Source organism: Rosa rugosa, chromosome 7, assembly GCF_958449725.1.
Source record: "Rosa rugosa chromosome 7, drRosRugo1.1, whole genome shotgun sequence".
Classification (NCBI taxonomy): Eukaryota; Viridiplantae; Streptophyta; class Magnoliopsida; order Rosales; family Rosaceae; genus Rosa; species Rosa rugosa.
Window position 1 is genome coordinate 38,997,480 of NC_084826.1, and position 25,517 is coordinate 39,022,996.

The following is a 25,517-nucleotide window of genomic DNA, read 5'->3' on the forward strand; positions in this document are numbered from 1 at the left end:
AGGATTATTGAATGAAGATTGCTATAAGGGCTCGTTTGCCTCATGGACTCCGGAATTGACGAAGTCGGAAACCAAAACCGGAGTAGAATTTTTTTGGGCCGCAGGTATCAGCCCATCACACTCAATCCTCTGAAGGATATTGCCAAAAATACTTTTGGGCTCAAATATTGCCCCTTAGGCCTCGAGATCAGGCCCGTGAATATTGTAACTGATCGAAGAGGGCTTAAGCGACATGACTTATGACAGAAACGAGGCCATTAATGAGGGTTAGTGGATGTGTAACTGTAAAATGTCTTTTTGTCGCATCATTTCCCTCACAAAATCTTCTATTTGAATCTCGACGCAAGTGTCTAGGTCAATCACATCAGAAATGTTTCAGCTGTCTCGGGAAGGAGTGACAGGACCCGCCCCGAATTTCGCCCTGAAATCCGAGTTGGCCCTGCGGGGCCCACCTTAGAGATAACTCTACCGGGAACTGGTCGAGTCACCACTAAAGTGGACTACCCAAAACAGTAACCCACGATAGGTCAGAGCCAAACAAAGAAGTGCGGAAGCAATTCATCAACTATGCCTCGAACCATGTACGCCCGACCTCAACTAATAGCGCCTGCAAACTGGGCATTTGAAACCGAAGGGCCCAGGGAAAAGTACACGAAAAACGTTAGAGTGAGTGGACAAAAATAAACAATTTAAAAGAAAAAGGATTTCATACTTTCCCACACTTATTCCTTTTAAAAACACGATGCATGCAACATTTAAGAAAAACACATTTAGCTTTAAATCCAAGGATTTCAAAACGATAAACCGACTAGCCTCGCTAGTCAAAACATTCGAAAATCATGTATCGTAAACCGAAATCTCGTTTCTCAAGAAAATAAGACCAGCCCCGCTGGTTACGATAACATCGAAATCCACAATTCTCGTGAAAACATACCAGCCCCGCTGGTTACGAAAATAACGGACTAGCCCCGCTAGTCAAGTCACGAAAAAGTATGGGGAAGAAGTTATCACCATACAAGAAGGGAGCCTCTCAGGCTCGGGTCGGAGTGTCCCACACTCTGGAGCATCCCATGCTCTGCTCTTACTCACCCACAAACACATAGTAAGCAGGGAGGAGTACTAATAGGCTAGCTAGCAATAAATATAACGACCCAGGTATGGTGGGTTAAAATCCATCTGAAAACTCGAAAATCAATAAGGCTTCCCCATCATCTCACGAGAAAATACATATGCCAATGACGTGACCCCGCACGCCAAAAATATTCTCGAAATCATAAACCAAATCTGAAATCATCAACAAGACATTCCAAATGCCAAATTCCATCGAAATCCCATTTCGAAAAATATTCAAAATTCTCAATATCGACGAAAAGAAATGTATTATAAATTTCCGGAAATCACCTCGGAAAATAATTCGTCGAAAATCACTTAAATCACAAGTTCAAATCCGAGCGGATAAAACTCACGTTCCAAAAATCATGATGGAAAATCCAAGTAATATTCCAAAACCGAAATCGTATCCGAAACTAAAATAATATGGTAATTAATAAAACATTAATTCGAAAAATAAATGCATGCATCAATATTCAAAAACAAACGTCCACTCACAGTACTATTGGCGACCACACAAACGAGTTCCTTCATCTAGCCATAGCTCGCAACAACGTCCTGTACACAAGTACATTTCCATAAACGACAATTCGAATAAATAATTACGAACCTAAACGAAACCCGAAAATCCCTATCTTCACTACTTCTCAAATTCAACCCAAATCTCTTCCACAACACCAATTCCTCAATCAACATATTCCACAACGAAAACGAGGAAAATCCGACGGCCGGATTTCCAACAATTCCATCACAAAACACCGAACTTCGAAAAATCACAAACAATTCCAAACTCCTCCAAAATTCACCAAACTTCATATACAAGCTCTACAACATATATACAATTTAATGGACTAAAAACTGGAATTAAATCACTGCTCAACACACCTCCGATGGCCACCAAACTTGGACAGTAGCATCTACTCAACACACTCAACCATTCATTCAACTACAACAAGTGCCAATTTTACCTGAAAGAGCTCCAGTTCGGCCGGTGAACACAAGCCCAGAAATTCCTCAAGAACCCTAAAATTTCAATTCATCAATTCGACATCTACACAACAAATCGTGACACAAGGCCATAGGGGAAATGATCAGTGATGAAAACCGAACCTTCGATGCCAATTTCGTGGCCGGAAACGGCCGGAATCGCCGGAAATCGACGAAACTCTCCAACTGCTACAGTGGACTTCACGGCTCAATTCCGAGCTCCACCGGTCGAGCCACCGTAAAACACCACCCCAGGCGTGACAAGGGAGAGGAGGCGAGCCTGCCGGTGCCCGGATTCCGTCGTGGGTCGGCCGGAGAAGGAAGAAACCGGAGGAAGAAGAAATCGGGCCGAAGAGGAGAAAGGGTCGGGGGAGAAGAGAGAGAAAAGCCGGTAAGTTTCCAAAATGGAAACTTACCACAGTAAATTGGCTATTTATAGAAACTTACCATGAACAGTAACCATGAACAGTAACTTTACTATTTCGCTTATAACTTTTGCATACGAGCTCCGATTTTTACGTACCACATATCCACGCGCTCGGTTTAACGTCCCCTACAACTTCCATGAAGAACATTTTCTCAAATTTTGACCCGAACAAAAAGTCGACTTTTAGGGCCACTAAAAGTACTAAACCGAAAGTAAAAGTGAAAGTAAAGGTCGTTTACCGTCCAAATGACTAGTAAACGGGTGAATTTGGGTTCGGGACATTACAAGGAGGGTCTGATCCAGCTAAATCACGAGATGTCTTGGTCTGCTACTATCGCTATCGGTCTCGCTTATCTGTAAGACAAACAAAGGTCAGAGGTAAGACTGGGTGTGCCGGCCTTCCACACTCCAATGCCTAAGTCAGAATCGTTATAAGATAATGATAATGGAAAGCGATAATACACAGTTACCTCTTTGGGTTGTTGGAGATGACCTTAATGTAGCAAGTTCGTGGGGGCTTGGTTTCATTTCTTTCGGTATGGGACGTTTGGGGTTCCCGATATCTCCCCATGGGGTATCGGGACCCTTTGCTGGGAGTTCTTTCTTTACTTTATGATGGCTAGACAAGCCTTGTGCTTCCAATACTTATGCCTGGGAGGTATATGCATACCAACAAGTCCCCCAAGTCCCCGGTCAAGAGTTCTCTTAGGTGGGGAGTTTGTCCTTGGTAGAAGTATCGGAAATGCAAGGTGAGTTCCTGGCCACGTGGCTTCCATACGACCACTACCCCCCAGTCCCCCAAGTCCCCACCTAAGAGGAGTATTGCCTGGGGTGAAGAGACCATTCCTGCCATTGTCATTGTATCGCTATCGTGTATTTTTGGTGGAGTTTCATGTGTCTTTTAGCGCATATGTTATACCCTAGTGACACGTGTGCTGCTGTCATTCGTTTTTCGTGTGTGGGAAGTCCGGTGTACTGGAGTCCGTTACATGTAATAATGGCGTAGTGGTAGGGAGTCGAGGCGACGGCGTATGATCTCTGTAACGCTCAGAGGTGTCGGACACGTGGTGGAATCTGGCATCGTCGTCCTTGCACGTCCAACAGTCCATGTACTCTCGAGGTCCCTATATATAGACAGAGGAGGGAGATGGGGGCGGTTACTTTTCCCTTGCTTTGACTGAAACCTGAAGGAGAGGTGAGTAAAGTAAAAGCCTTTGGCGCTTATAAAGTTTGAGTCTTTCGGTTGGTTGTCAGAATTCCGGGCTGTTGGCGTTGTTGTCTGTGTTTCCCAGTTGGAGGTGAACAGGTACGTTGTCCCTGACTTTTCTGGGTTTCTTTCTAGTAGAATTTGTGTGGTGGAGTGTGAGTTTGCTGAGGGTTCGTTCGCCAGGGTCGAGGGTTGCCGGTAGATTTTGGGTCGCCAGGTGGGCGACTGCTCCTTGGCGATACGTCCATTGACCAGCCGGGTCTGAGTATGACAGAAGAGCAGATCGCCAATATGAGGGCGACCTGGGGTATTCCGGGCAATGTATCATTACGCCCTCTGAGAGGTGGCGAGGGCTTTAGTCACCCCGAGATGGGGTGGGCGTGCTTTTACGAGTACCAGCTCAAGTATGGGTTGACATTCCCATACCAAATGAGCTACAGTATTTGCTGTCGTGTCTCAACATTGCTGTGGGACAGTTATCGCCTAATGCTCTGAGGCAATTAATGGGAGTTTTGGTGCTGTGGAAGCTCAGCAGGCAGCAATGTCCCAACATCAACGAGTTTAATTCCATGTCCAAGATGCAGTATTCGACGAAGACTGGGGACAGCGGGTGTGTGAATTTTAGGGCATGCGGGCGCGCGATTATCGAGGACCTTCCATCCAACATTTACGCTCGCTGGAGGGGCAGGCCAAGCCTAGTTGGAGGCCTGTGGCAGAACCCTGACATGGTGCATTAGGCTCTGACTCGTTTCCAGCCTATCTATGAGTATCGTGATTGCGTTTTTGGTAAATTTTGCCATTGGTGTGTGCTAACAGCGTGTCTTTGTATCGCAGTGAGGCAGGAGGCCATCCTGACCACGCTAGAGCAGAAGCGTGTTGCGAGGTTTTTGGGAGGTAAACTTTGTGGGGCAACCAAGGCAAAAGTATGACCCCTACTCGAACACATACAATCCTGCATGGAATGATCACCCTAACTTCCGTTGGCACAACAATGATAATGTGGTTCGGCCTACTCAAGGTGTCTATAACACGCCACCTAATTTCCAAGCCCCTAGACAACAAGCATATCAACAAGCTCCACCTCAACAAGCTTCAAGCAAATCATTGGAGGATATGCTCAAGGAGATGGCACTTCATACCTCTACATTCATGCAAGAGACCAAGACTCAATTTAAGGAGCAAGGGCAATCGATCAAGAACTTAGAAAGACAAGTTGGGCAACTTGCAAGTACTATGAAAAATAGGCCTCCCGGCACTCTTCCAAGCACAACTGTACCTAATCCTAAGGGTGAGAGTGTTGTGGAGCTCCATGCCATGACTTTGAGAAGTGGAAAGCAATTGGAGGAACCAATAAGGGCTAAAGAGAAGTCTCAAGAAGCTTTGGAGGAAGAAAAAGAACCCGAAAACGAAGCTGAAACTATCAAAAATCGAAATTTGGCAATCCACCTACCAGTCGGCGAAAATCGCCGACCAGTCAACAGGTTATGTGTTCCGGGGTCAGAAGCTCACCGGCCAGTCGGCAAAACCCGCCGACCAGTCAACCCAGAAAAGTCAGATTTCGACCATTCGAAGGAAATTCGTCAGCTAATCGAAAATCGGGGCACTCCTAACCCTTCTTTGAATTCTTTTAAGGCTAACAATGATGCTTCTATCCCTATGTCTTCTTGTATTCCTTTTCCTCGCAGGTTCATGAACTCAAAGAAGGAGCAACATGAGAAAGACATCTTGGAAACCTTTCGGAAAGTCCAAGTGAACATCCCTCTTTTGGATGCCATTAAACAAGTGCCCAAATACGCTAAGTTTCTCAAGGAGTTGTGTACCAACAAGAGGAGGTATAAAGATAAGGAAACCGTGGCTCTTAGTGAGGAATTCTCAGCGGTACTTTTGAGAAAATTGCCTCCTAAGCTAAAGGATCCTGGAAGATTCACCATCCCTTGCACAATTGGGGAACGAAGATTTGAAAAAGCGTTACTTGATTTAGGAGCTTCTATTAATCTAATGCCCTATACTGTGTATGAAACTTTTAAGTTAGGTGAGCTCAAGGATACTCAAGTCACCATTCAACTAGCCAATCGTTCTATAGCCTATCCTCAGGGCATAGTTAAAGATGTCTTGGTGCAAGTGGGAGAGTTGATCTTTCCAGCGGATTTCTTTGTCTTGGAGATGGAGCTTGAGCCTATGCCATACGACCTTCCTCTCATTCTTGGTCGCCCATTCATGAGAACTGCACGAACAAAGATTGATGTCTATGAGGGGACCTTAACGATGGAATTTGATGGCGACATTATATGCTTCAACATCTTTGAGGCCATGAGGTATCCGAATGATGTTCATACTTGTTTCTCCATAGATGCCTTTAATTATCTTGTGCAGGATACCTTTAATGCAAGTGTGGGGGAGGATAAACTCAAGAGCACATTAGAATTGGGATTGGAGCAAAACGATTTTCAACTAGTCGAGGATGATACTTCAACTGGTCAAATGCAGGGGAAAGACACCAATCCAAGGGTCTCCAACGATGTAGTTTGGAACCATGAGCTCATGGAAACAGTCGCTGCACTTGATGCACACCCTCAAGTACAAGGTAAGCCTCCTAACTTTATTTCCCTTCCAGTTTCAGATGCAAAACTTGTGTCTTCTGTGATTCAGGCATCCGAATTAGAGCTCAAACCATTGCCGGATCATCTCAAGTATGCTTATTTGGGAGATAATGACACATTGCCGGTTATTATTGCTTCTAACCTTTCGGCACATGAGGAGGCAAAGCTTGTCCGAGTTCTAAGAAAGCACATGAAAGCCATAGCTTCGAGCATTGCAGACATCAAGGGAATTAGTCCATCCATGTGCATGCATCGCATTCATCTTGAGGAGGATTCAAAATCTTCAAAGGAAGCTCAAAGACGATTGAATCCTCCAATGATGGAAGTCGTGAAAAAGGAAGTTCTTAAGCTCCTAGATGTGGGAATAATCTATCCAATCTCTGATAGCAAGTGGGTGAACCCCGTTCAAGTGGTACCAAAGAGATCTGGCATCACCGTAGTCAAAAATGAGGATAATGAGTTGGTACCTACAAGAGTGCAAACCGGGTGGAGAGTTTGCATTGATTACCGCAAGCTCAACACCGCTACACGCAAGGATTACTTCCCTCTCCCATTCATTGACCAAATGTTGGAGCGACTCGCAGGACATGCCTACTACTGTTTCTTGGACGGCTACTCAGGATATAATCAGATCGCTATTGATCCTGTTGGCCAAGAAAAGACTATATTTACGTGTCCCTTTGGTACGTTTGCCTACCGTAGGATGCCGTTTGGCTTGTGTAATGCACCGGCAACTTTTCAGCGTTGCATGATGGCAATATTCTCTGACATGGTTGAGAAGATCATAGAAGTCTTCATGGACGACTTCTCCTTGTACGGTAATTCTTTTGATTCATGCTTACATAATTTGTCTTTAGTGCTTAAAAGATGTGAGGATACAAATCTTGTTTTAAATTGGGAGAAGTGCCACTTCATGGTTGTTAACGTTAGTGATCCGTGGGATCTCTAGTTAGCTTAAGTGAGAGAGAGAGATAGATTGACACAAGATGTATAGTGGTTCGCCTCCCGCCTTAGCGGGAGACTACGTCCACTTGAATGTGTACTAGTGTGTCGAGCCTTGCGGCCTAACAAGATTACAAGAGATGTAATGGGATGTTGTGGAATGAATGGTGTTTAAGTGGGAGGAGAGTTCCTTTTATAGGTGAAGGAATGCTTCTCCTTTACATTGTTTTCGATGTGGAACAAGCAAACAACTATTCTAGTATAAAAATGCCTAGTTGCGGAGGCAACTTGGCAAGGCTGGAAAGGTGGCTTCCAGGCGGCGGATTTGCGACTTCCGGATACCGTAGCGTAGCTTGAACATAGGGCTACAAGATGCAAGTAGCGGTTGGTCCTCACCATGGCTTGTGGGTGTCCCAAAGAGGGTGTTAATTATGCTTGGTCATGTAGCAAACTAGCCTTGCTAGTAGAGGTATCTACAAGTCCCCGAAGTCCGCAAGCAAGAGGAGCTTCTTGGTTGGGGAGTTCAAATCATGAAGTCATCAAGCATAAGTAACATCCGAGAGGCGCACGACCCCTACAAGTCCCCGAGCTCCGCAAGCAAGAAGGGACTCGCCATCCTGCATCACAAAAGACAAAAAAGTTCGTATATGTAGTTACATCGGTGGTGCACTAATGTATGAAGTGCATGAGATAATGGGGCGTCGCCCTGCCGCACGGCGGTAGGTCGTAGACTATAGACTCGTGGAGCCCGTAGGCTAGACCATATGTAGGAAAACGTGAAAAAGTGTGGTGCCCGGAGGCTAGACCATATGTATGAAGCATTGTTAGCCGAGAGCGTAACTAAAGCATGTTGGATAAGCGGAGCGAGTTAGGTGTTCGAGCGAGTTGGGTGTAGGCGCTGTATGAGCGTGTGGGGCGTAGCCCAAGCGAGTCGCGTCCATGCTTTGATACCCAAGCTAGTCGTAACCGTTTCGCAAGCGTTTATCCGAGCATGTTTAATTGAGCTATAAGTGTCACAAGGTTCACAATGAATGTCACATGAAAGTGAATTTAAGCATGTATGTGTGTAGCATGTATTTGTAGGAAAGTTGCTAACTAATAACATGTTGCAGGCATGCTTAAGGGTTATAGAGACATGTATAGTCATGGCATCAGCGGTAGCTCAAATTGCAAGAGCGCAAGGGATAAGAGGAAGGCACTTATCTGGCGGATGCGGTGTTTCGATGTCGAAGTTGGGCGGAGCTTCGAAGTTGGGCGGAGGCCTGGGGTAGGCAGAGCTGTGCCTTGCCGTTGAAATTGGCCGGCGGTGTCTCAGAGCTCAGCGAGGCTACAGTTGGCGGTGCTGAGGTGACGGCCGGTGCTGGTGCTAGCGGTAGCGTTCTAGAAGAGGCTGGTGGCGGTTGTGATCCCTCTGGCTGAGGACTCGCCGGCGGAAGGATTGGCTGGCGGAAGCTTTGTCTGGCGGAGCGGAGGTTTGGCCAGCGTTGAAGCTCGGCGGAGCGGAGCACCTGCGGAGAGGATGATCGAAGATGGAATGGTGGTGGCCATGGTGAACGGATGATCTCCATGGTTGCCCAGACCAGGTGGGGGATGCTCAGCGGAGATTGCTTTGACTTGGAGTTCGGCGGAGATTTCTTTGACTTGGAGCTCGGCGGAGGCTCGGAGTTCGGCGGAGCTGGGGTGCAGCGGACCTGGAACTCGGCGGAGGACTCCGAAGAGGAGCTGCGGAGCGGCGGTGATGTTGATCAGACCTATGCAGCGGAGCAGATCGTCATCGTCATACCCTGTTGGGCGTTGACTCTTGAGTTGGGCGTTGACCCGCCATGGTCAGCGGAGATCAAAAGTTGATCAAGCCATGATGGGCGTTGACCGACTCCGCCGGGCGCTGACCAGCCATGGTCGGCGTTGACTTGGCCGCTAAGGATATGTTGAGATGTCTTAACTCAATGGTAAGTGTGACGAAGCCTTTGTGTGACGGCTTCCCACAGACGGCGCCAATGTTAACATTAGTGATCCGTGGGATCTCTAGTTAGCTTAAGTGAGAGAGAGAGAGAGATTGACACAAGATGTATAGTGGTTCGCCTCCCGCCTTAGCGGGAGACTACGTCCACTTGAATGTGTACTAGTGTGTCGAGCCTTGCGGCCTAACAAGATTACAAGAGATGTAATGGGATGTTGTGGAATGAATGGTGTTTAAGTGGGAGGAGAGTTCCTTTTATAGGTGAAGGAATGCTTCTCCTTTACATTGTTTTCGACGTGGGACAAGCAAACAACTATTCTAGTATAGAAATGCCTAGTTGCGGAGGCAACTTGGCAAGGCTGGAAAGGTGGCTTCCCGGCGGCGGATTTGCGACTTCCGGATACCGTAGCGTAGCTTGAACATAGGGCTACAAGATGCAAGTAGCGGTTGGGCCTCACCATGGCTTGTGGGTGTCCCAAAGAGGGTGTTAATTATGCTTGGTGATGTAGCAAACTAGCCTTGCTAGTAGAGGTATCTACAATGGTATAACAAGGGATAATATTAGGCCATATTGTTTATGCTAAGGGTATTGAGGTAGATAAAGCAAAAATAGATCTTGTTCGTTCCTTACCACCTCCCCCTTGTGTGAGAGAGGTACGTTCTTTTCTTGGTCATGCAGGGTTCTATCGGTGCTTTATCAAAGACCATTCAAAGATCACAAGACCATTGTGCAAACTCCTTCAGAAAGATGTGCCCTTTGTCTTTGATAAAGAGTACAAGGCAGCATTCGAGAAGCTCAAGAAGATGCTCTCTGAAGCTCCTATCATCATGCCACCGGATTGGAATCTACTATTTGAGCTTATGTATGATGCCTCTGACTATGCAGTTGGAGTTGTTTTGGGACAAAGAGTGGATAATCTCCATCATGCCATCTACTACGCGTCTCGTACCTTGAATGACGCTTAGCTAAACTATTCTACCACCAAAAAAGAACTCCTTGTTGTTGTCTTTGCTTTGGAAAAGTTTAGGTCTTACTTGGTTGGAACAAAAATTACTATTTTCACTGACCATGCAGCTCTACAATATTTGCTCAACAAGAAGGAAGCGAAACCAAGGCTGATTAGATGGATGCTTCTACTCCAAGAATTTGAACTTGAGATAAAGGACAAGAAGGGGAGCGAGAATGTTGTAGTTGACCACCTTGGCCGACTTGTCAATGGCTCCAACGCAGAAGAGGACTCTCTTCCTCTTCGTGAGAGCTTTCCGGATGAACAGTTGTTTGCTATGCAAGCTTCTGATCCTTGGTATGCGGACATCATCAACTATTTGGTCACCAAGAAAATTCCGGAGGATTTCACACGTGCTCAAAAGGACAAGTTGGTGAAGATGGCCAAGTACTATGTGTGGGATGACCCTTATCTATGGAAGCATTGGCCGGATTTAGTGATTAGAAGGTGTGTACCCGAAACTGAATTTCATTCTATATTAACCTTTTGTCACTCTTATGCTTGTGGAGGTCACTTTGGAGCTAAGAAGACTGCTCTCAAAGTATTAGAAAGTGTTGGAGGATATCGACATTGAGTGTGCCTCTTCAAAATGGGGGCAATGGTTAAGCTGAAAGGGGGTGGCGGTGGTGGATTGATTCCACACACGTCCGGCTAGGTCAGCAGTGTGGAGTTCGATCTCCAGCAGCTGACCCTTAATGTGTATCAGGAATCTCTGAACTCGTTCCGCACTGAGATGATGAAAGAGCTTCAGTCCATGAAGGAAACGTCAGCTGCTGCTGCAGCTCACCTTGATTCTTCCTTGCTCAAATTTGGATCTCTTCCTCCCACACATGGATCACCAACCCTCCAAGCTAGGGGTCCCCAAGTGCCACCAATATCCGGATCTCCGCCTGCAACCACCAGGGAAGACTCCGCGTCTTCTACTCGAGCTCTCACATCGACAGCTGTGCCTCCCTCTACTTCTTCATTGAATTTACCCGAGAAACATGTTGCTGTTGGATTTACTAGTACTATGGCCAATGAGCTCGTGGACATGTCTACTGCTTTGACTAGCTCAAATGTCTTGGTTCCAAATGCATCTGGAGCTATCATCACACATACGGCTCCGGCTGGCCTCACTCACGGAGCTGGGGGACAGTTCCATCCGTATTCCATCTATGGATCTCAGCCTTTTACTCACCCTACTGGAACTTATATTGCTTCTAGTAGTAACCAGGGTCACTCAGCTCCAAACTCGAGCTCCGTTGGAGCCCCAGATCCCTTCACTATGACCTATTCTGGTCCATATTCCCACACCCCCATGACTTTTGCTCAGGTATCTCAGTTTGCTTCTCAAGCCATTCCCCAGTCCATGAGTACAGCCCAAGCTACTTTTGCTACCACTACCACTACTACACCCCATTATACTAACCCCGGAGGACCTTACAACTGCAATTATCCACCTCAAAATCTACATCAGTCTTTTACAAACCAGGGACAACCTCATTTTTTTCCAACAAACATACACACCAGTTTGGGACCCTACTTTACCTACTATGAGACAGATAAAGCTTGAGTTTAGCTCCTACAGTGGAGGAGATCCCGTGGAATGGCTGAACAAGGCAGAACAATTTTTTGAGTTCTATCAGGTGCCAGAGGATAGGAAATTAGCCATAGCTACTATGCATTTAACTGAAAAGGCGTCTGACAGATGGTTTATGTTCAAGCACGAGTTTCCAAACTCTTGGTTGGGACTTGCTGACCTGTTAATGAGAGAGTTCAGTGGGTACAATGTGCTAGATTACCAGGCAGCTCTAGTTAGGATGTCCCAGACTGGATCAGTAGAGCAGTACATGGACCAGTTCACCAAGTTATCTAGGAGAGCTCTTGGTTTCTCACCTCAGGTGTTGTTGTCGTGTTTTATTGGGGGGCAGAAAGACACCATTAGAGCTGATGTCAAAGCTCAGAAACCTACAACATTATATGAAGCTTGTGCATTGGCTAAAATTTATGAAGAAAGGGAACAACATCACAGACATTATGTCAGAGCCACAATGGGACCTAGAAATCAAGTGGGAATGGCAGCTAGACCTCCTGCAGCTGTCATTCAACCTCCCCCATTTCGAGCTCCCCCACCGGCAGCACAAATTAGACCCCCTGCTTAAGCTGGTGGTAACAACTTAGGGGGAGGGAATAGGAGGCTAACACAGGCTGAATACCAAGAAAGAAGGGCTAGGAATCAGTGTTTTTTCTGTGATGAGATTTTTCGACCTGGCCATAATTGTAGGAGAGGACAAGCTATGATGGTTATGGAAGTTTTACAGGAAGAAATAGATGTACCAGATACCACCAACATGGATGAGGCAGCAGATGCACCAAATGGAAATGAAGGGGAGGAAATTCCGGAGGCTCAACTCAATACAATGGGAGATGGCTCATGTAATAGTACAATGCAACTTAAGGGGTTCTGTAACAAAAAGAAGGTCCATGTCTTGATTGATTCAGGCGCCTCACATAATTTTGTCCACCCTATACTACTCAAGAATGTAAGGGCTGTCACAAGAAACATTAAACCAATGAGGGTGAGGCTAGCTAGTGGTGAGATCTTGCAGACTTCCAGAGTGGCCGAATTGGAGTTGAACTTACAAGGATACACATTCACAGCCAGCTACTATGTATTACCGATTTCAGGAAGTGAGCTCATTCTTGGAGGAAGCTGGCTTAAAACACTTGGGGATATTACTTGGAACTTTGAATTCCTGACTATGAAATTTTTGTGTGGTAAAACTGTTCATTTTTTGCAGGGTGAAACTGAATCTACAGCCACAGTTGTCAACTGCAAGTCCATGACAAGGTTGTTGAGGAAAGAAAGAGAGGCAGTATTGGTTCAAATACAAGGACTTAACACTCTGCATCCTAAATCAAACACTTCCCCAGAAATTCAGAAGTTGATAAGAAAGTACTCGGATGTCTTTGAAGCGCCAAAACACTTACCTCCCACTAGAGAACAAGATCACAAAATTGAGCTATTTCCTAACACTGTTGCAGTCAATGTGAGACCATACAGATATCCCCATTTTCAAAAGGGAGAAATTGAAAGAATCATCCAGGAGTTACTAGACAATGGGGTTATTAGGCACAGTGTAAGTCCCTTCTCTTCACCTGTTCTACTAGTTAAAAAGAAAGATGGAACTTTGAGGCTTCGTGTAGATTACAGAGTCTTGAATGCTGCTACTATCAAGGACAAGTACCCCATTCCTGTGGTAGACGAGCTCATAGATGAAGTCCATGGAGCTGTAATCTTCACTAAGTTGGATCTGAGGTCTGGTTACCACCAGATCAGAATGCATGAGAGGGATATTAGCAAAACCGCTTTTAGAACACATTCTGGTCAATATGAATTCTTGGTGATGCCTTTTGGCTTGACTAATGCACCTGCAACATTTCAATCTGTCATGAATGAGGTATTGAGGGACTTTTTGAGGAAATTTGTACTAGTGTTCTTTGATGATATTCTGGTTTACAGTACTTCTATGGCTGAGCACCTGGATCATCTAGAGCAAGTGTTTCTAAGGCTACAGCAACATTCATTGAAAATTAAGGCTAACAAGTGTAGCTTTGGAGTCCCGCAGGTGGAATATTTGGGTCACATTATCAAAGCTGAAGGTGTGGCTGTAGATCCGGCGAAAAAAGAGTGTATCAAGCAATGGCCAAAACCAAAAACTCTCAAGGAGCTAAGAGGGTTTCTAGGCTTGGCTGGTTACTACAGAAAATATGTCAAAGGTTTTGGAGTCATAGCTAAACCTCTAACTGACATGTTAAAAAAGGATGCTTTTCATTGGAATGAGAAAGCAGTGACAGCCTTTGAAGAACTAAAACAGGCCCTCATATCTACACTTGTACTAGCTGTCCCAGATTTCTCCAAAGAGTTTGTGGTCGAATGTGACGCTTCTGATTTAGGCATTGGTGCAGTGCTCTCTCAGGACGGACACCCCATTGCTTTCCTGAGTAAGGCACTGTCTCAAAGACATTTGGCACATTCAGTTTATGACAAAGAAATGCTTGTCGTGGTAGCTGTTGTACACATTGGAGACCATACCTTCTTGGCCACCATTTCAAGATTTTTACAGACCACCGAACTATAGAACACTTCTTAAGCCAAAGAGTTACAACACCTGCACAACAGAAGTGGCTGTTGAAACTGATGGGATATGATTATACCATACACTATAAGTCGGGCAAAAACAATGCTGCACCGGATGCATTGTCTCGATCACCCCACCTCTATGGCCTCACTGGGATCTCTAAACTAGTGCATACTTATGTGTCAGAAGTTCAGCAGGTCTGTTTAAAGGATAATGAAGCTCAACAGATCATACAGGCTTTACAACATAATCCTGCAGGTAAGAAACACTACTCCTTACACAACTCACAGTTGTTTTACAAAAACAAAATTTTTGTGCCTCAGGTTGATGGATGGAGAAAGAAGATAATGACTGAGTTTCATGGAGGAGTTATGGGTGGTCATGCTGGTAGAACCAGAACTTATAAGAGAATTCACAGGAGCTTTGGTTGGTCAGGTATGCTGTTGGATATCAAAAACTTTGTGGCTGAATGTGTGGTGTGTCAAAAGAACCATTATGAGACCATCAAACCCCCGGGCTTATTGCAACCTCTGGCCATCCCTGATAAGGCTTGGAGTACTATTTCAATGGATTTTATTGATGCTTTACCGAAATCCGAAGGCAAGACCACCATTTGGGTGATTATAGATAAGCTGACCAAGTATGCTCATTTCATTCCCCTATCACATCCATATTCAGCTGGTACTTTGGCTCAGGTGTTTGTGCACAACTTCTTTAAGTTGCATGGAATGCCAGAAGAGATCGTATCTGACAGGGATCCTATATTCTTAAGTCTCTTTTGGGAAGCATTCTTCAAGTTACAAGGCACCAAACTCAGTAAATCATCAGCCTATCACCCCCAATCTGATGGGCAAACTGAGAACTTGAACAGGACCTTGGAGCAATACCTCAGATGTGTAGTTGGAGAAAAACCACAAAATTGGGTGCAAGCACTTCCATGGGCAGAATGGTGGTACAACTCGGCTTACCACTCTGCCATCCAAATGACCCCTTTTGAAGCTTTGTATGGTTATGCTCCTCCACCCGTCCTACCTAGGGCTGTCAATTCCGACACGACCCGCCAACACGACTCGAAACCCGAACGAAATAAAGCGGGTTGAATCCGCACGATTAAAAAGTGGGTCAGCGGCGGGTCAACCCGTCATGACCCATTTAATAAACGGGTCGGTCACGGGTCAACCCGCCAACACGAAGTGAACCCATATAACCCGTTTATTAAATGGGTTGGGTTATATTATATATATAACCCACATACACGACCCATTTAAAAAAATAATAATATATGCATATAAAGGTTGAATAAGTCTTTTTCTCACTTTAAGCTAGGGTTACCGTTAACACTATAAATTCTCTTGTTTGGGTCTTGTATCAACACACAAACCCTAACACTCACGGGTCATCTGCATCAAATTTTCTTCTATATGGATTCTCTGCAAACTGCAAAGGTATATTAGTATATAGCATATCCATCTTGTTATTTGCTCTCCTTTGATTAGTTTAGTTTCATAGGTCATGTCTAATTTTTGTCCATATATGACATCTCAATTAAAATCTTAATCGTAGAGAATGATCATGGATTCATCATTCAAGGAATCATGGCTAGTCCAGTACTATATAGTATATAGGTCATGTCTATTATATATGCTTGTGAGGTTAGAGCAGTGCTTGTCTATCATTTATCATTGATTTCTATTATTATGTCCATTACGTACTCTTTGTCTTGTGGAGTTTTTAGTGAATTTAATCAAGTCATGCATTTTTTTAGTTAAATGGGTCACAATGTTAATGGGTCATTTTACCTAACACAACACGACTTATTTATTAAATGGGTTAAATGGGTTGCAAATGGGTAACCCGTTTAATAAACAGGTTGTGTTTGGGTTTAAATTTTTGACACGATTATTAATGGGTTGGGTTTGGGTTTGTCTCCCATAACACAACAAATACCTTGACCCGACACGAACCCAACCCGACACGACCCATTGACAGCCCTAGTCCTACCCTACATACCAGGTTCATCATCAATTGCTCAGGTTGACCACCAACTGAGGGACAGGGATGAGTTATTAGCTATGTTAAAGAGAAACCTTGAGCAAGGTCAGGCCCGAATGAAAAGTTTCCATGATAAGAAACACTCTGACAGGATCTTTGAGGTGTGTGACATGGTCTTTCTTAAACTCCAACCCTACAGACAGCAAACTGTTCATCAAGGTGCTTTTCACAAACTCTCTCCGAAATATTATGGCCCTTTTGCCGTGTTGGAGAAAATTGGCTCTGTGGCTTATAGGCTCGAGCTACCTGCTAGTGCCAGAATACACAATGTATTCCATGTTTCACTGCTAAAAAAGAAAGTGGGAGAGCATGTTCAAGTGAGTACCCACCTACCTCCCATCATTGATCCGGCCAACCCCAAGTGGGAACCAACTGCTGTGCTCCAAAGAAGAATGGTGAAACGCAATGGAGCTGCAGCTACCCAGTGGTTGATCCATTGGCTTGGGACAACACCTGAAGAAGCCACGTGGGAGTACGCTGATGATATTCTCCTCAGGTTCCCCAGTTTTGATTCTGAAACTTGAGGTCAAGTTCTTCTGAAGGGGGGTGAAATGTTATGGTTTGGAGCTGGTCAATCCAAGGTCAACCAAGAATAGTCTTAGTTTATTTCAATACGCACCGTATTTCTAATTTCTCTGAAGATTGGCTCGTGCACATGGCTTGCACGTGGCTGTCTTGTGTAATTGCTAGGGTTAGCTTAACGTGTTAGATGGCAAACAAGTGTCATGATCGTAGACAATCCCGAGTGGATATATTAGGACTCTTTGTAAGCTTGCCGACACATTGAATGAGAATTTTGCTTTCATTTTACTTCTTTCATTTCTTTCCTTATCTGTTAGTTCTTAGGGTTACAACCCTATTAGAAAGTACGACTGAAGGTGAGATTTGGGTGCGCAGGTGAGGCGCGTCCTTTTTAGGGTTTTTTCTAAATTTACTTTCAGACGATACTTCTTACTATTTAGGACATTGGTCTCATGAGGTATCAACTTGATTGATTTGGTGACTGGGTCATGGAAGATGGGTTTTGACCTATTTTGAATTGAATTTGATTTAGCAAGGAGAAGTGGTTGTACAAAGGGAGGTAGGTGCTGGCCTTTGTTGGTGTGACTATGATAATGGTCAGTTGAGGGTGGAGGTGAGATAAAGAAGGTGGTTGGTGGCAGACTGGCAGTGCTGCAGCTTTGGTGGTGATGTAACAGGAATGAGTTGGGCTTGCCTATTGGGATGGACTACTCCCCTTAGTTGATTGGTTGGATTGGGAGCCACCAGCCGAGTTTGGGTTGATATCACTTTTTTTCTTTCTTTTTTTTTTGGCTTTTTCTCCTTAGTATTAGTGTGTTTGATCAAGGTCGTTGAGAGAAAGTGGAATCAAATCAAAGCAATTGATGTCTAGTGTGACCTACAAATGGAGAAGTAAGTGTTGGAGACGAAGCTGTTGAGAATTTTAGATTGGTGCGGTTCGCAATCCATACGGAGTAGCTCAGTGAATATATGGTAATCAATGAATCAGCAAGTATGTTGAGGATATGAATCCTACATAGAAAAATAGTTCTCTTGATAAGAGCGTATTCAAGTGACATATATATTTATATTTTCCTATGTTTTTCTTTGGTTAGTTTTTTTTTTTTTTCACATGTTATGATGCAAAGACGAGAAAAGGAGAAAAAATTGAACAAATCATGAAATTTTGGAGAAATTCTAAAAACATACAATTGCAAAGTGGTTAGGTATCCCAAATGCGAAATCTTGAAGGCCAACATGAGACAGAAACCCTAATGGAGCAAGGTGTAATATCCCAATTTGCACCACACCAAATCAAAGTTACTACAGTGCCATGAATTCTTAGAACATAAGCTAAGATTATTTTAACTCAAGCTCTAAAAACTCACAAGGCAAAATAAAGAAATTAAAATACGTTTTTACACCATTTGGGTGTAGAAGCATTTATTTAAATGAGGTGACAAACATTTAGAAGGTCTTAAAAATAATAATAATAAAATAAAAAATAAAAAAACCCGGTTCAATGCTAACCAATTAACATTTAACCAACAATAACTTGGTTCACTGCTAAAACCGAATGAGTTTACAAGAGAGAGATGTTACTGATGAATCAAAAACTCGTGGAATAAGTTATACAAAACTCTTTAATAAATCTTTATCTAGATGTTTTCACTACTTTGGCACGAGTTCCCATTACTAATGACCCAAATTAATTCAGTAGAACTAGTCCACCACTGATACGTACCCATTACTGATGGCCCAAATATGCAGAACCAAACACCACCTTATCTTGGTAAAAGTCACTAGAGCTGCCACTGATACGTACCCATTACTGATGGCCCAAATATGCAGAACCAAACACCATTATCTTGGTAAGAGTCACTAGAGCTGTCAAATACAATAGTTATGCATACGTACTGAGTTCGTTATTATGATCAAAATACGTAGACGTAACATTGATGACAGGGCTCGCCCCAGATTTCACCCTGAAATCTGAAGTGGCCCTGCGGGACCCACTTTTAAAGAAGATTTTACCAAAAATTTCGGCAGAACCTCCCCTAAAAGTAGGCAACCCAAACCTGTAAGAAACCAAATACACTTCTAATAACCCAACCGTATCCTCCTGGAGCCATCCTGCTCCCATATTCCAACCAATTCAAACTCAAAGATGATAATAGTATTTCAAATACTTAAAAGTCCACGAAGCTCCATAATTAAAATACAACAATTCAACAAAGTTAGGTCATAGACCTCAATAAAATTCATTACAAGTCCGGGTCACAACTCCCATAGTAATCAGAGCAATCTAAAACAGAAATTTATATAAAGTTCAGTAGGTTAAACAGGTAACCTACTATACGAGATGACGGAAGCAGGTGCGGTCACTATGGCTCACTCCTAATGCGCCGAGCAGCAACGCTTTGAACTGGGCATTTGAAACCGAATGGCCCAGGGGAAAAGTATATGAAAACGTTAGCGTGAGTGGACAAAAATAAATAATTGAAAAGAAAAAGGATTTTATACTTTCCCACATTTATTTCTTTAAAAACTCGATGCATGCAACAATGGTAAAACATTTATCTTTAAAATCAGGAAACTAGAAACTAGAAACTGTAAATCAAATCCGCTGAGTATCGTATCATCGGACTAGACCCCGCTAGCCCAGAAATAATATAAAAGTAGGGGAAGAAGATAGCCATACGAATGAGCCTCCCAGGCTCGGGTGATAGCCTCCCAGGCTAAAGTACTCCCATATACTCCCGTTATATACCCACACGCCACTAAGTGTAGCGATAAGGATACTGGGCTTGAGCATTACTGTCACAAAGGTAGTAACCAGCGCCACAAAGGCGGACGGGATTCGGTGATCCCATCACCTCGCCACAAAGGCGGACATTAATGCTAGCAATGATAATAGTCACCCAAAGTATGGCAAAAGAAAATCCGAAAACCACATAAATCCATAAAGCTTCCCCCAACTCTCACAGTAAGCCGAAAATCTCATCGACGTGTCCCACACGCCAAAAGTATCTCAAATCAATAGCAGAAAGGCAAGAAATAATAATAAATCATAATTTCCATAAATCGAAACAAAACCAATTCCAAAATCATCATCAAGGCATTCCCAATGCCAAAACCGAAAGTCGATAAATAAACAAGAAATATAACTCCATCGAAATCTCATTTCGAAAATCCTTTAAAAATCTCAAATCGACGAATAGAAATATAATTAAATAGTATAATTCCGGAAATCACCTCGGAAATAAATAATTCGTCAAATAATAATCAATCTCTGAAAATAAATCATATGCTCGAAATGTAATATGATAATTAACTAGAGCATTACTTTAAGAACTAAATGCATGCATCATTATTTAAAAACAAAAGTCCACTCACAGTATTTAGCTAGTCCTGTCGTCGATCGGTATTCTCCTCGTATGGAGACTCCTCTAGTCCTGTACGAATAGCACTCACAAAAATATAATTACAGGACGAGAATTTAAAGTTACGATAATTAGAAATTGAAATTATAAACCCCTTCTTTAACCCAACTCCTTCAATCTGCATCGGATACCATCTAAATTACCCCAAACTCACAATTACAGCTTCTACAACTCAAATACCATTTAATTAGCTACAAACCGAAACCAAAACTCGCCCTACGCTCCACCACGCGCCACCCACAGTGGCGGCGCGTGGGCGCCGCCGGCAACACCACCACAGACCACCAAATTTTACCAACAAACACAACTCAACAGTCCAAACATCTTTCTCAACTGCACTTAAGCCCAATTATACCTGAAATTGCCGGAATCGGAGCAAAATTCCGAAGAACACCAAAATGAACAGTGACAACTTCAATTCTTCGATTCTCCTTCCACACCTCAAATTGGATCGTGAAACTTGGAGAGATTCATCTATGAGGAGTGGGCTTTCTAGAATATCCGGTTTTGTAGCCGGAGGTGGCCGGAATTGAAAGAATCGGTGTTGGAAGCCGACTGCTACAGTAAAGTTTGGAAGCTCGATCTGCGAAATTCCGGCCAAATCGTCGTGAATCACCACCGTAGGCGTGTCAAGGAGGAGGAGAAGCGTCGTCCTATGCCCTGGGTTCGTCGTTGGGTGGCCGGAATGAGAAGATCGGCCAGAAATCAAAGGGAGGCCGAAGGGGAAGAGAAAAATCGGGAAAGTGGAGAGAGAGAGTTACTGAGGTGAGGGGTGGATTTTCGAAAATAGAAATCTACCAACAGTAATTTTCCATATCTTATTACCATGAACAGTAACTTTCACATTTTAAGCTATAACTTTCACATACGAACTCCGATTTAAGTGTACCACATGTCCATGGACTTGGTTTAACGTCCCCCACAACTTTCGTGAAGAAAATTTTCTCAAATTGTTAACCCATAAAAAGTCAACTTCTAGCACCCCCCCCCCCCCCAAATGGTAAAAACTGAAACCAAGGACGGTAAAACGTATAATAATTCACTCAGACACAGTAAAAGGGTAAATCGGATACGGGGCGTGACAATTGATGTAGCTACACCCTTCGGAGGTTCAGATGGGCAAATTCCAAACAAGTCGTCGACCACATTTCCACTCTTAACCGCCATCAACAACTTTCTTATGTTCCAATAACGCATTTATCATGCATAATAAAAACAACTCATACATACACAATGAAAAACATAAAACCATTATTTAAGGTAAGTCTAGAATCTCTTACCTGAAATTTCACAATTTTGACTCAATTCTTTTTCAAGCCAACACCACCACAACAATACGCTTTTTGAGTAAATGAAGTCTTTAGTCTAATAATATTCCGATCAATAACACTTAATTAAATATATCAATTTCACTTAACCAATTTCTATTAAATAAGCAATTGATCCACGTTTTAAAAATGTATTATTGTTTCCTAGACTGTAGTTATCCTAGCTAATATGAACACCCATTCACTACCCATTTTTCTCAATGGTATGCTAAAAATAGCACTCAATTTATATCCTGTAAAAATATCAATTTCAGTACAGAATAAGTAATGATCATTCAAGTCGGGGATTAAGGGTACTCACATGAAAGACACGAAATAAAGAAGATATACAGAAGTGATGAAATAAACAAGTATTTATAGACAAAGTTTTCGAAAATAAAGAATTAGAATCCTGCATAAACATGGAATCCAAGTTAGACACAGATTAGGAATCCAAAACCAAAACATATAAGGAATACATATAACAGTCAAACTAGGAATCTTATTCACACAAGGAATTCTAAATAGATACAAATTATGACAAGACCCGCCCCGAATTTCACCCTGAAATCCGAAGTGGCCCTGCGGGGCCCACCTTAGAAGAAATTCTACCAAAAATTTGGCGGAACTTCCCCTAAAATGGACAACCCAAAACCTGTAGAAAGAGAATTCACACTTCTAAATCACCCATCCTTATGCTCCTGGAGCCACCCTGCTCCCCAAATCAACATTCCCCAACTCGCAAAACACAAAACTCAACTTAACAATACAAATCCCAAAGGTTATCAGAGCAATACTAATTCACAAGGAAATAAAAAAGTAGAGTAAATGATCAAGGGATCCTACAATGCGGAAGTGGTGACAATTATGCCTCAAATGTCATGTACGCCCGACCTCCACTAATTCGCCTGCAAACTGGGCATTTGAAACCGAAGGGCCCAGGGGAAAGTACATAAAAACGTTAGCGTGAGTGGACAAAAATAAACAATTTAATATGAATAAAACAAAATAAAACTTCATACTTTCCCACATTTTTCGATATATAAAATCCGGATGCATGCCACATTTATAGAACACTTAAGAAAATAATCCGAAAAACGTTGAACTCCAGAAAACCGACTAGCCCCGCTAGTCAAAACAACAAAGTAAAAGATTGAAATTTCAATACTCGAAAATATAAGTCCAGCCCCGCTGGTTAAGAAAACTCAGACTAGTCCCCGCTAGTCAAAAATAGTATAAGTAGGGGAAGATGATAGCCATACGAATAAGCCACGCAGGCTTGGTTGGGTGATAGCCTCCCAGGCTAAAGAACTCCCATAACTCCCGTAATATACCCTTACGCCACTAAGTGTAGCGATAGGATACTGGGCTACAGAATTACTGTCACAGAGACAGTAACCTGCGCCACAAAGGCGGAAGGGCTACGGTGATCCCATCACCGCGCCACAAAGGCGGAAAATCAATGCTAGCATGATAAAATCACCCCTCAGTATGGCACAGGGTAACATAACCGAAAATCCAGTAAATCCAAAATACATAAGGCTTCCCCCATCTCTCGTAAAAGAATTTCCAACGACGTGTCCCACACGCCAAAAGTATCTCCAAATTAATAGCAAAAGCGAGAAATAATAATAAATCGTAATCCCCGTAAACCGAAACAAAACAAATTCTAAAATCATCATCAAGGCATTCCCAATGCCAAAATCGAAAGTCAATAAATAACAAGAAATATAATTCCATCGAAATCTCATTTTGAAAAATATTCCAGAAATCTCAAAACAACGAATAGAAATATAATTAATTCCGGAAATCACCTCGGAAAAATAATTCGTCGAAATTCAACATCAATTATAAATTCGAATCCGAGCATAACAAATTAATAACCGAAATTCACAACCGAGGTAAATCATAATCCATCTCAGAAAATCATTATTGAAAGCAAATCCATGAGATAGACCAAAATCAAATTCCAAAATCAATTCATATGCTCGAAAAGTAATATGTTAATTAAATAAAGCATTAATTCAAGGAAATAAACGCATGCATCATTATTTAAAACAAAAGTCCACTCACAGTACTATTCCGACGATCACGTATACGAGTTCCTTCATCGAGCCAGGGCTCGGTACGACATCCTGTACACGATTATATTCCGTGAATAATTATTCAACAATTTAATATAATTCCTAAACTCAATTCCTCATAATTTACATCTCCCATTCTCCTCGGATTCAGCCCAAATTATACCACTAATACCAATTCGTTAATTTAAAGGTTCCAAAGCAGAACCGAGAGATATCCGACGGTCGGATTCTCGTAATTCGATAATCGAAACCCTAAACTTCAAAAATTCATAATTAATTCCAAGTTTCTCCAAAAATCACCAAACTTCACATACAAGTTCTACAACATTTATAGAATTTAATGGGCTAAAAACTGGAATTAAAACACTGCCCTACACGCCTCCACGCGCCACCAACAGTGGCGGCGCGTGGGCCCCACGCGCCGGCGGCCACCACCTCCGATGGCCACCAAATTTGGACAGTAGCATCTACTCAACACACCCAACCATTCATTCAACTACAACAAGTTCCAATTTTACCTGAAAGAGCTCCAATTCGGCCGATGAACACAAGCCCAGAAATTTCTCAAGAACCCTAAAATTTCAATTCATCAATTCGACTTCTACACAACAAATCGTGACACAAGGCCATAGGGGAAATGATCAGTGATGAAAACCGAACCTTCGATGCCAATTTCGTGGCCGGAAACGGCCGGAATCGCCGGAAATCGATGAAAGTTCCGATCGGCTACAGTAACCTTCACAGCTCAATTCCGAGCTCCACCGGTCGAGCCACCGCCAAACACCACCCCAGGCGTGACAAGGAGGAGGAGGCGAACCTGCCGGTGCCCGGATTCCGTCGTGGGTCGGCCGGAGAAGGAAGAAACCGGAGGGAGAAGAAATCGGGCCGAAGAGGAAGAAAATGTCGGGGGAGAAGAGAGAGAAAAGGCCGGGTAAGTTTCCAAAAATGGAAACTTACCACAGTAACTTGGCTATTTATAGAAACTTACCATGAACAGTAACCGTAAACAGTAACTTTACTATTTCGCTTATAACTATCGCATACGAGCTCCGATTTTTACGAACCACATATGCACGCGCTCGGTTTAACGTCCTCTACAACTTCCATGAAGAAACTTTTCTCAAATTTTGACCCGAACAGAAAGTCAACTTTTAGGGCCACTAAAGGTACTAAACCGAAAGTAAAAGTGAAAGTAAAGGTCGTTTACCGTCCAAATGACTAGTAAACGGGTGAATTTGGGTTCGGGACGTTACAATCTCCCCTCCTTATAAAAATTTCGTCCTCGAAATTTCATATCGCCGAAATAGAAGTAGGACGCATATAACAATCTGAAATACAGCATTCTTCAAGAAGATAGTTCGTCGACTAAACAAAAATGACGATCATAGCGTATGAAAAAAAACTGTGCAAGCCTGCTCAAATCATGTAGAAATTAACTTTAGATCTAGTCCAAGAGTTGGCTAAATAAGATAAAGGAATCAACACACAAAAGGAACAGTCCTCAAGCTGAAATATGGCCAACCATTGTAATCTGATTGATTTCCACCGTCTAAGGAGTAGACTTATTTCCAAACATCACAGAGAGTCTTCATTAAGTGAGGAATGAAATCGTTAACTCCAACTGGTTCAATATACCACAATCTTAAAACTTAACAACTCTTCCTTAGATTAAACTTCCCATTCAACCTCAAATCTAACTAACAAAACTCTGATGATTCCCCACTACAAAAGCAATGAAAACATGCTAATAATCCAAAATCATCCAC

The 25,517-nt window shown here is 43.0% G+C and overlaps 1 long non-coding RNA gene across 1 annotated transcript; it reads right to left on the minus strand.

The window, feature by feature from the left end:
* Positions 1-1,084: 1,084 nt before the first annotated feature.
* On the minus strand, positions 1,085-24,835 carry LOC133719912 (uncharacterized). The gene is made up of 3 exons (XR_009851540.1): positions 24,412-24,835; positions 24,270-24,324; positions 1,085-1,668 (listed from the first exon to the last, which is right to left on the minus strand). It is a non-coding gene; the product is annotated as an uncharacterized LOC133719912 (long non-coding RNA).
* Positions 24,836-25,517: the final 682 nt, after the last annotated feature.